Source organism: Apium graveolens, chromosome 10, assembly GCF_009905375.1.
Source record: "Apium graveolens cultivar Ventura chromosome 10, ASM990537v1, whole genome shotgun sequence".
Classification (NCBI taxonomy): domain Eukaryota; kingdom Viridiplantae; phylum Streptophyta; class Magnoliopsida; order Apiales; family Apiaceae; genus Apium; species Apium graveolens.
The window spans coordinates 132,446,284-132,458,696 of NC_133656.1; positions in this window are offsets into that span (position 1 = coordinate 132,446,284).

The window sequence follows — 12,413 nt, forward strand, 5'->3', positions numbered from 1 at the left end:
AGATGTTTGAATTGATCATCCGTCGGGTACATGCTTGTTATCCATCGGGTTGTCTTGTTGATCATCCGTCGGTTAGCTTTGTTGATCATTCGTCGGGTATCCACTTATCACTTGACTCCATTTCATTTGTGCAGAATTACAAAACATCTTTTATTTACGCTTAATCAACCTATTATGCACTTCTACTAGCAGTCTACATGATTTACAAGCTACTGCAGAATCTATACAAAATTGTTTGCAGAAATGTGTTACATGACTTATTGTTACATAAGTTACTCACTCGATGGATATCAATCAGTCATCCGTCGGGACTATATTGAATCATCCGTCGGGACTGTAATTGATCATCTGTCGGGTGCTACAAAATTTACTAAGTTAAATCTACTAAGGTATTTTGTTTAGCTTATCATCAAGTACACAACATATTCCTAACAATCTCCCCCAATTTATGTCTACTGGAATTGTAGCCATAAATTAAGAAACACTTGATGATAACAAAATATCCTAAAGATACAGATTGAAAAATAGTAGATAAAACTAATAAGTGCTACAATTTGCTAAAAGTTGAACAATACAAAGTACGCAAAGAAATTGCTCACAATTGTTATCAAGGTGCTCCTCTAGTCTGAGCAGATAGATTTATTTCCTTGATTGTTTGGATTTCTTTCCAAACCTTCTGTTGTTTTCTTTAATTTGATTGTCTGTGGAACTCAAGTTCATCAGATTCTGAGAGATCTAGCATTTCCAAAAGAGTCTCATCGCTAGAGATACTCAATTGGTCCTCCAATCTGAAGAATCTTCTAACAACTTTGTCATCCATGAATTCCATCAGCCAGTAGGGCCTTAGATGCATTCTTTTTCCTGTAAAGGGAATAGATGGAGTTTTTAGAAGTGCATCTTTGGCTCTAGTACTCCTTAATTCCTCAATCCTCTTTAGAACTATTCTTCTTGCAGTCATATTGTATCCAAAGTTCTTTTTGAAGGATGAGTAGACTTTAATCAGAACATATTGGCTTTCTTGGAGAATTCCGTGAAGAGGCCATGTCATCTCTTTCCCTCCCTTGTATTTAAATACCGGTCTTTCAGGAAGATGTCTGTGAGCATCAATTCCTCTTACTTCTTCAAATTCATTCAAGTAGAGATTCAAGTCTGAAAATTCCTTGATATCACAAATATACATGAGATCTCTCTTGTTGACTGTGAGTTAGGATTTGGTTAGAGCTTTGGATTTGAGAGATACAGGCTTCACTTTCTTGCTGGCTCTAGTCTTTTTCTTCTTTGGCTTGAAGATGGGCAAATTTAGCTCAGGAATTGGTAAACTATCCCAGTCTACTGGCTCATCCTTGGGAATAATTGGTTCACCATGAATATTTCTTGTTGGATCAACCACTTTGAATTCTTCAAATACCACTGAGGGTTTTGATGTCTGAGTTGTAGTTGTAGGCTTTTTGGTAAACTGATCTTCCAATTCCTCTTCATCAAAGTTCACTTTCCTCTTGGAATGAAGTTTGTATCTAAATCTTCTTTTCTACTGTGATTCTTCTTGCATTTTTAGATCCTTAGGTTCAGTGATTACAGTTGGTTGCACAGGAGGTTCTGTTGTGGTTTTTACAGCTTGAAGCTTGTCCAAGATAGCAGCTTGTTCTTTCTTTTGCTTTTGCTTCTTAGCATCCAAAGCAGCTTACTTCTTCTCTAGCCTGATCCTTTCTTTCTTTCTTTTTCTTCTTAGATTCCACAAACAGTGGGTGTCCAACCACCACACAAATCTCCTTACCATTTCTGTAAATTTTGGTAATTCTTCTTTTCAATGCCGAATCAGCAAGATCCTTGTAGAATGCAATAGATCTTGACAACAGTTTATTTTCACCTGGCTTTGGTGTCTCAAACACTGTATCCATAAGATTCTTGTCTGAAACCTTAGGATAGTTCCATTTGGCCTTCATGATGAGAGCTTTCTTTGGAGACTTGACACAGGAAGTTTGACCCATTTCCAGATAATTCATACTGATATCATTCACAGAGATTTTCATGACTTTAGAGTGATGATTGAAAACTTTGTATAGATTCTGTATTGGGCCAAATATCTTCTGGATGTTCTCATCAATTTTCTTCCAGTTGATTGGACTCAATTGCTTCTTCTCAGCTGCTCTCAAATTGGTTGCTGCTTCTTTGATTAGATCTATTCTATCTTTAGTAGGTGGCTTTGTGAAAACAATTGTTGGCACAGTTGCTTTACTTACTTGAACATTGAGCACTTTTTGCTCCCCCTCACTTCTTGATTCCCCTTGACTGAATAAGACAATTGAGCTTTCTTTCTCCCCCTTAGAAGAGGTTTCTTTCTCCCCTTTTTTGTTATCAACAAGTTGAGTAGAAGAGGAGGTTTGTGCTGCCACTAGCCTTTGAAGCAAGTCTATTTCTTGTGCTTGGTGTAGATGTATAGCAGTAAGAGAAGCTTCCATTGTTGTCATTCTTGTATCCAAGGCATCTATCTTTGTGGTAAGATCATAATTCTTCCTGAGTTGTCTCTTAATGTCAAGCATTGTAGCTTCTGGAAGTTTAGAATCCAACCTTTCAGAATTATCCCTTTTCATTTGATCAATTTCACCTTTGATAGTAGTGACATCCTGAGTATGTTGAAAACCTTGGATTTGTTGTAATTGTAGAGAAGCAAGGTGTGCTTGTAGGAGCTTCTTGGTGCTGGCATTTGTTGTGGTTTGAAGAGCATAATGTGTCTGATTTATAAGTTGAATCAGGGTTGTCTTGAAATAGTGTTCATCACACTGCTTTGAAAATGCCCAAGATGGCATACCTGATCTGGAACTAGGGCCTACTTCTTCCCCTATGTCCAACGGCTCTTCTTCACTTTATGCATCCTCTCCACCAAAGAAATCAGCAGATTCCCCAGTCCCATAATCAACATCATCATCATCTCTAGGTGGCATAGCTATGATGGCATCCTTAACTCTTTGTATGGACTGGGTGGTGTGCACTAGATTTAGCATCCTTTCTGCATTCTCATTGCCCTGGCCAGCCAAAATTTGATATGCTGGGACATGATGAGTAAATGCCTCAGCATCCAAAGAGAATGAACTTATAACAGCTTGATTGTGCTGAGATAATTTCTCTAAGCCTGCATCCTTGGCATTCATTGACTCAATTGCAATGGATTCCACCCTTATTGCTCCTATACCTGCATTTCTCTAATTATCTCTCTTTTCTTGCATCAAGGTCTCACCTTGGCTCCCCACCCTCACACCCTCACCTTCACCATCTAAGGTAGGACTCCTCTCACTCACTTTTGTCAGTCCTAAAGAAATAGACTGTATTGGTTCACTCTTTTCCTCTCCTTTTTCCTGGGAGCAATCTAGACTCTCACTCATTTCACTCCATTCCCTCAGTCATATGAGTGATTTCACTACTACTAAGTCTTCTGCACTTGTAAGAATTGAAGAGATTTGAAGTTGTGCAGAGACACCCGACGGATGAGAAATATCCATCGGGTTAGCAGTTTGACTATCCGACGGATGACTGCTGTTAAGCTTATCATTCGGGATACAATCACTACTCGACGGATGATGAATATCTATCGGGATAATAAAAATAAATGAGTTTGCAGTGGAGACTATTGTAGACTCTGTGCAGATTGATGAAAATTTTGGCACAGATATCTCCATAGTCTCAGGAAGAAATGGAAAGTGAGCCAAAAAATCATCTAGAAAATGATGCTCACTTGCATGGATTTTTGGCTTCTCCAAGAGAGTTAAAGATGGAGAATTTGGAAGTGATGTGTTTATCATATCAACATCCAATGAGTGTGTGGGAGAATTTGGTGTATCAGGTGCTTCAATTGTAAGAGATTTTGGCTTTGACTCCACATTTATTGTAGCCACGTCAACCTGATTTTGAGAACGTGCAGTGACTGTGTCTTTAGCACCATTTTTCACAGTGTGTGATCCCTGTGTATTCCCAAGGGTTTTTGCTCTTTTCTTTCTGGTATAAGTTTGTGGTGAGCTAGTGTCCCTACCCCTTTTGGCCTGTGCTCCTGGTTGGGAGCTTGTTTCAATGGTAACATCCTTTTGGGAGGATGAAACCAGTAATGAGCTACTATCCTTATTAACAACCACAGTTTGTTGGGAAACTGTGATGTGGTTTGGTTTGGGTACACTCTTCTCACCAGCCTTATCCTTAGGGCTTCTTTAATTTTCACCATATCCCTCACCTTTCTTACCCACCTTCACACTCCCCTCTTTAGGTTTGGTGGATTTTATAATTGATCTCATGAAAGAAATCAAAGGGGGCTTTCTTAGCTTTAGATTTTGGAACTTTTGTTGGTTTGGTAGCTTGGGTAGGAAATTGTTGGGTCATTGACACAATTGTCATTGCTACACTAGAAAGCAAAGAAGTTTGTGAGGTTGGAAGAGTGGAGACAGAAGAAATTACCTCACTTATCTGAGGTCCCTCTGTTAGTCCCTTAACAATATATCAAGAATTACAGAAGGGGGGTTGAATGGAATTCTTGAACCTTTTTCTTGAAATAAAAATGTTTAACTCAATTATGGATATATTTGTTTTGATTAGCACAATGCAGAATGTAAACTTGAATGAATCAAAACATAAGTAATTAAAAACAAGAGTCTTTAAAAACTTTCTGGTGGATTTAAACAATTCCACCAGAGATATATATAATATATCGAGAGGACTCTGTGTGCAGAAATGCTCACAGCTGCTTACAAAATAGAACTGCTGAGAATACAGGAAATGCTAAAGATTGTGCTTACAAAGATTTCTCTGTTTGTATGTTTTTCAGCTGTCTTAGTTATTTTTCTATTTGCTACTCTCTTGGTTTATATATTACCAAGATTACAAAGTCAAAAGAACTGAACAAATATAAAATCTAACAGTCTTGATCTTTGCTGCTTTTCGTCCTCTATTACCCAGTTAATGGGCTTCCACAGTGTGTTTGTATCCAACTCGACGGCTGTGTGTCAGCTTTCACTGTTCAACTGATGTTTGAATTCTTGATATGATCATCCGTCAACTTTCAGATCATCCGTCGATGACTTGATTGATCATCCGTCGACTGCTATGTTAAACATCCATTGATAGTCATTTGATCATCCGTCGAAGGCTTTATTGATCATCCGTCGGTAGCTATTTTGGCACTTGACTTCATTTCACTTATACAGAATTACAAGACATTGCTTATGTACAGTTAATCAACCTATTCTGCATATCTAGTTAAAGTCAACATGACTTATATGCTACTACAGATTTTATACAAAAGTGCATACATCACTGTGCTACAAACTTATTATTACATAAGCTACTCACTCGATGGATAATAAGTTAATCATCCGTCGGGACTATAATGAGTTATCCGTCGGGACTATAATTCTTATCCGTCGAGTGCTACATAATTTCACTAAGTAAAATCTACTTAGACATTTTGTTTAAGTGATCATCAAGTACACAACATATTCACAACAGTCTCCCCCAATTTATGTCTACTGGAATTGTAGCCATAAATTAAGAGACACTTGATGATTACAAAACATCCTTAACATATATCTTTAAAGATAAGTAGATAAAACTGAAAGTGTTTCAATTTAAACAAAATGTACAAGGTTTGGCTCACAGTCAGTTCAAGATGCTCCTCTAGCCTGAGCAGATCTTTCTAGTTTCTTGAAGGTCTGGATCTTCTTCCAAGCTTTCTGTTGTTTTCTTCAATTTGATTCTGGAGCTGCCTGTGGAATTCTAATTCATCATATTCTGAGAGATCTAACATTTCTTGCATCTCCAAGAGAGTCTCATTGCTAGAGATACTCAATTGGTCTTCTAATCTGAAGAATCTTCTCACACCCTTGTCATCCATGAATTCCATCAGCCAGTAGGGCCTTAAATGCACTCTTCTCCTTGTGTATGGGATGATTAGAGTCTTGGGAAGTGCATCTTTGGCTCAAACACTCCTTAGCTCTTCAATCTTCTTCAATACTAATCTTCTTGCAGTTACATTGAACCCAAAGTTTTTCTTTAAGGATGAATAGACTTTGATCAACACAGCTTGGCTTTCTTGAAGTATCATGTGAAGAGGCTACTGAATCTCCCTTCCTCCTCTTGAACACCAACCTTTCAGGTAGGTTTCTGTATGCATCAATTGTCCTTACCTCATCCATCTCCTCCAGATAAAGGTTTAGATCTGAGAATTCTTTGATGTCACATAAGTACAAGTAGTCTCCCTTGTTGACCTTGGGTCGAGCTTTGACTACTGACTTGGATTTGAGAGGTGACAACTTCACTTTCTTGACTGCCCTTGACTTTATCCTTCTTGTCTTAGTAAGAATTGGCAAGTTGAAGTCAGGGATTGGTAATTTATCCCACTCTATTGGCTCATCCTTTGGCACAATAGGTTCTCCATGTATGTTCCTGTAGGGGTCCACCACCCTTATATCTTCAAATACCACAGAGGGCTCTGATGATTGAGTTTTAGCTTGAGTGGATTCCTTAGGAAATTGATCTTCCAATTCCTTGTCAACAACATCCAATTTCCTTTTTGTTCTTTTATCCAGTTCTTTCTTTCTTGGGGATTTCTTCTGTTCTTCAATCTTCTTCTTTGATTCAGTAGCTTGAGATGGTTGAGAGGGAATTTGTTGTGAAGAATTCACAGCCTGTAGCTTGGCCAAGATAGCAAACTGTTCTTTCTTTTGTATAGACTTCTTTGCATCTAGAGCAACTTGCCTCTTTTCCTGCTTCAATCTGGCTTTTTCTTCTTCCTTTGCATGAGCAAATTGTGGATGTCCAGCTACCACATAAATTTCTTTCCCATTTCTGAATATCTTTGCAATTCTCTTTCTTGAGGCTGAATTAGCTGGATCTTTATAGAAGATAATAGATCTTGACAAAAGCTTCTTTTCATCAGGCTTGGGTGTCTCATACACAGTATCCATAGGGTTCTTCAAAGATGACTTTGGATAGTTTGCCCTTGGTTTAAGAATTATCTCAGCCTTTGTAGTCTTGATGCAGGAAGATTGTCCTTTCTCCAGATAGTTCATGCTCATCTCATTCACACTGATTGGCTTGACATGAGAGTGATGGATGGCTGACTGAACTGGTTCCTTGACTAATTCAAACTTTTTCTGTATGTCCTCATCAATCTTTTTCCAGTTGATCAGAGTCAACTTTCCTTTATCAGCATCTTTCAAATTTTCTGCTGCTGCATTGATAAGATCTATACCATCTTCAACTGGTGGCTTGGAGATAGTAATTGAAGGTATAATTACTTTGCTGATTTGAACTAGAAGTTTCTCCCCCTCAGTTGGTCCTTTCTCCCCCTTACTTGATTCTCTCTCCCCCTTTTTGTTATCATCAAGTGGAGGAGTTAGGCCTTGTGCTTTAGCCAGTTGAATAAGAAGATTTGTGTGAGTCTGTTGATTTTGAAGAAGTAGAGCCACTGAATTCTCAATAACTTGAACTCTGTTCTCCAGCTTGGCTATCTTCTTGTTAGAATCTGATTCTCTCCTTAATCTCAGTAATAGATCTTGCATGGTACCATATGGCATTACTGAATCCAGCTTCTCAGAGTTATAGGTCTTCAAGTTAGCTATATCCCTTTTTAAATCATCCACACTGAGATTCTGTCTTAAGTGCTGGATCTTCATTAGATGTAAATGTTGGATTTTAATCGCAGTGGAGGCATGGCAAAACACTTTTACACATACAAAATCCAAATAAAAGCATATAAATCGTGGTAAAAACATAGGAATCGAATCTAACCTTTAAAATAATTCGGAGACAACGATCAGAGATCCTTAGCAGTTGCTCCTCAAGTGTGAAGCACTCCACCGGTATCCACCAAGAAAACGATGTTAAGGAGGAGGAAGGAGGTGGAGAGAATTGGGTTTTCCAAACTTTTTGGGTTTTGGGGTTCAAATAAAAATAGGGTCTATAATAGTATATTTATAGGCAAAATTTTCAGCTGAAATTTTCCCATAAATAATATTATTATTATCCCATTTATTATTCTCATTAATAATTAAAACACCTTTTAATTATTAATCCTTTTTCTAAACACTTTAGAAATAATTCTCTCTCTTGATTTAATTTCCAAAAATTAAATCCTTTAATTAATAATATTAAGAACTTTTCTTAATTAATTTATAATCAATTAAATCTAATTTAATCAATTATTAAATTTGCCAATTAATTATTTAATTCATAAATAAATAATTATCAGCCATTATTAATTAATTCCTCCACCATTAAATCATTCTCTTTTATGGTGTGACCCTGTAGGTTCAATATTAAGCCGGTAGTAGAAATAAATAATAATAAAACTATTTTATCATTATTTATATAAATTCTCTAATTTATTAAATATGATTAATTAATTAATCACATTTATTCTACATCGTGAGGGATACTTCTCAGCATATCGTGACTATCCGGATAATATGAATTCACTGCTTAGAATACCAAGAACCTATTCAGTGAATAGTTACCGTACAATAAACTCCTTCTACCCTATAATGTCCCGATTAAATACAAGGCATGGATCTCGTGTCAAGCCTATCTAATTCAATCACTTGCTTACCATTTACTATGCGTAGTTCTATGCAAATTAGAAACTCCTTTCTAATTTCATTTACTCTGGCCAGAGATTCCTGAACTAGCATAAGTGGATCAGCCTTGAACATTCGCTTCCTTCACTGGAAGGGGTAGATCCTTTATTGATCATACACTATCTTCGTGTACAAATTCCTATACCCAGTAGAGCCCTAATAATTATCCCTGGAGACTAAGAACTAAACCAAAGCATAGTTCAGTGTACACAAGATGACTATGATGACCTCAAGTCTAAGGATACTTGTACAACTATCACTATGTGAACAACTGCTGACACGTGAGTGAACTCCATCAGTTGTTCAGCTGTGCGAGTCATGTTTAGTGGACTTATTCTATAATAAGCACCTACATACTAGCTATAGTGTCACCACACAAATGTCTATGAGAATAGACATCCTTCATAATGAAGCAAGCATAGTATGTACCGATCTTTGCGGATTATTAATTACCATTTAGTAATCCTATGATCAGGAACTATTTAAGTTTAGAGTTATCATCTTTTAGGTCTCACTATTATGATCTCATCATAATCCATAAAAGGCTTTACTCTAAACTATGGTATATCTTATTTAAACACTTAAATAGATAAAGCCCGTAATAAAAACAAAACAAGTCTTTTATTAATATCAATGAAATTAAAACAGATTACATAAAAGTTATTCCTAAATCCTCATACATGATTGGACTTAGGACATATTCCTTTCAATCTCCCACTTGTACTAAAGCCAATCACTCTGGTATCTAATACCCATCTTGTCTTTATGACGATCAAAGTGACTTTCATAAAGTAGCTTTGTGAGTGGGTCTGCTATGTTGTTATGAGTGTCAACTCTATTTCAATACAATACAAGCAATGTTACCGCGCTCCCACTAACCCTTTTGTAGACGCATGGTTCATCTACATTTTTGATAAAATCAAACTCTTTGATTGTCTCATCAAAACTGATATTCCATCTACGAGAAGCTTACTTTAAACCACACATGGTTCGCAGCAGCTTACACACTAGGTTTTCATTTCCCTCGGAAAGAAAACCATCTGGCTATATGCCAGATCTCATAGTCGTAGTAAGCAGCAATCGCAAGCAAAATCCGAACAGATTTTAACAGGGCTATAGGTAAAAGGTTTCATCAAAGTCAATCCATTGCCTTTGTTTGAATCCTTTTGCCACAAGCCTGGCCTTCACCTGGCCATCTGCTATAATCTATCTTTTGTATACCATATACATATATTCCATTCCGGATTTCATGGCACTTTGCCATTTCTCTGAGTCAACACTACTCATAGCCTCATTATAGGTTACAGGGTCGTCATCATCAATGATCGACAACTCATTGTCATTCTTAATGACAAGGCCATATTACCTCTCAGGTTGGCGAGACACTCTCCCTGATCTATGAATGGGCTGTTCCACAAAAGGTTATTCAGTCAGAACAGGTGTTTCCACTTGATCCGTAGTAGTTTGTGCTTCTTGAACTTCATCAAGTTCAATTTTACTCCCACTCTTTCCTTCAAGGATAAACTCCTTTTCCAAGAAGGTAGCATGTCTGGAGACAAACACCCGATGATTGGTGTAAAAGTAATACCCTAAAGTCTCTTTAGGATATCCCACAAAACTACATTTTACGGATCGATATTCCAGCTTATCTGGGTCAACTTACTTGACATAAGCTGGATATCCCCAAATCTTAACGTGTTTAAGACTCGGTTTCCTTTCTTTCCATATCTCATACGGAGTTTGAGGAACAGATTTTGGAAGGCACCTTATTCAGTAAATATGCTGAGGTTTCCAATGCATAACCCCAGAGGAATACTGGAAGATTCTCATAGCTCATCATGGACCGAACTATGTCTAATAAAGTTCGATTTCTCCTTTCAGATACCAATCTGGAGGAGTCCACTGGGAGACAATACCATTTACTTTGAGATAATCTAGAAACACTCCATAAAGTATTCACCACCTCGATCTGATCGAAGAGTTATAATACTATGTTTGGTTGTTTCTCCACTTCATACTTATACTCTTTGAACTTTTCAAAGGCCTCAGACTTGTGTTTCATCAAACACATATCTAAATCTAGATCTATCATCTATGAAAGTAATGAAGTATGAAAATCCACCCATGGCTTGCTTAGACATTGGTCCACATACATCTGTGTGTACCATTCCTAGCAAATTTGCAGTCCTCTCTCCATGTCTACTAAATGGAGACTGCAGTGCCACAATGAAGTGAAATTTCATCATTTTTCTTTTATTAGTTTGTTCAATCTGAAGTAAATTATGTCATATTTATACAGACCATTATTTAAAGTACCACGTCCATAAAGAATATTATCTCTAAGAATAGAACATTTATTATTCTCAATAATAAATGAAAATCCATCCAAGTCTAACATGGGAATAATATTCCTCACAATCGAGGGAACAAAATAACAATTATTTAAAACAATAGTCTTGCCCGTAGGCATATGTAAATGAAATGATTCTACATCTTCAGCAGCAACTCTTGCTCCATTTCCCATCAGTAGAATCACCTCCTCTTCCTCAAGAGTCCTACTTCTCCTTGGTCCCTGCAATAAATTGCAGATTTGAGAACCACAGGCGGTATCTAATACCCAAGTAGAAATTTGATTTAATGACATATTCACTTCTATCATGAACATACCTGAATCAGTAGCGGTAGTCTCACTACCCTTCTTCTTCTTCAATTCTGCAAGGTAAACCTTGCAGTTCCTCTTCCAGTGCCCCACCTTGTTACAGTGAAAGCAAACAACTTTGCTCTTGGGGTCTTCAGCTTTTGGTGGAACCGGCTTTTCTTTACCTACTTTCTTCTTCTTGGAATAGTTCCTCTTCCTTTTCTTAGGATTGGAACCTTCACCAATTAGAAGAACAGAACTCTTCTTAGGGGGAAAATTCGATTCCGCAGTCTTCAACATGTTGTGGAGTTCAGGCAGGCTGACATCCAACTTATTCATGTGAAAGTTCACAATAAACTGCGAGAACGAACTCGGAAGCGATTGCAAGACCAGGTCTTGGCTCAGCTCCCCATCCATGGCAAAACCAAGTTGTCCAAGACGTTCAATCAAATTGATCATCTTAAGTGCATGGTCATTCACAGATGATCCCTCAGACATCCTACAACCGAATAGCTCCTTCGATATCTCATATTGAGCTGTCCTCCCCGCCACATCATACAACTCTTGTAGATGCATGAGGATAGTGTGAGCATCCATATGCTCATGTTGCTTCTATAGCTCAATGTTCATGGAAGCTAGCATGATGCACTGAGCAACATTTGTATCATCTATCCACTTACGATACACAACATGTTCATCATTATGTGCATCACTAGCAGGTTCGGTAGGCTTAGGTGAGTCAATCACGTATTCCAGCTTCTCAATCCTGAGAACAATTCTCAAGTTTCGAAGCCAGTCAGCATAATTAGGACCAGTCAATTTGTGAGCATCTAGTATGCTCCTGAGTGATAGTGCAGAAGACATAATGTATATTGTAAATCTGTAAATGATAAACACATAACAACACTTAGCAAATATTCAATTTCATTTCAAAACACTATATGAATCGGGTCTTTATTCATAAGTGGCTCCCACTAGTTTATCTAATTTATTCAACCCTCTACGTGAAAAACTAAGCATTCATAATGCTAGTGGGAATAGGGATCCTACATTCCATTACACAACCCCGGCTGTGGCACGAAATGCCATGTAATGTTCAATAGGCAGACAACTCTTGTCAATTACATCTAATGTTATTCCCTAATCAAACTTTAGCCTCT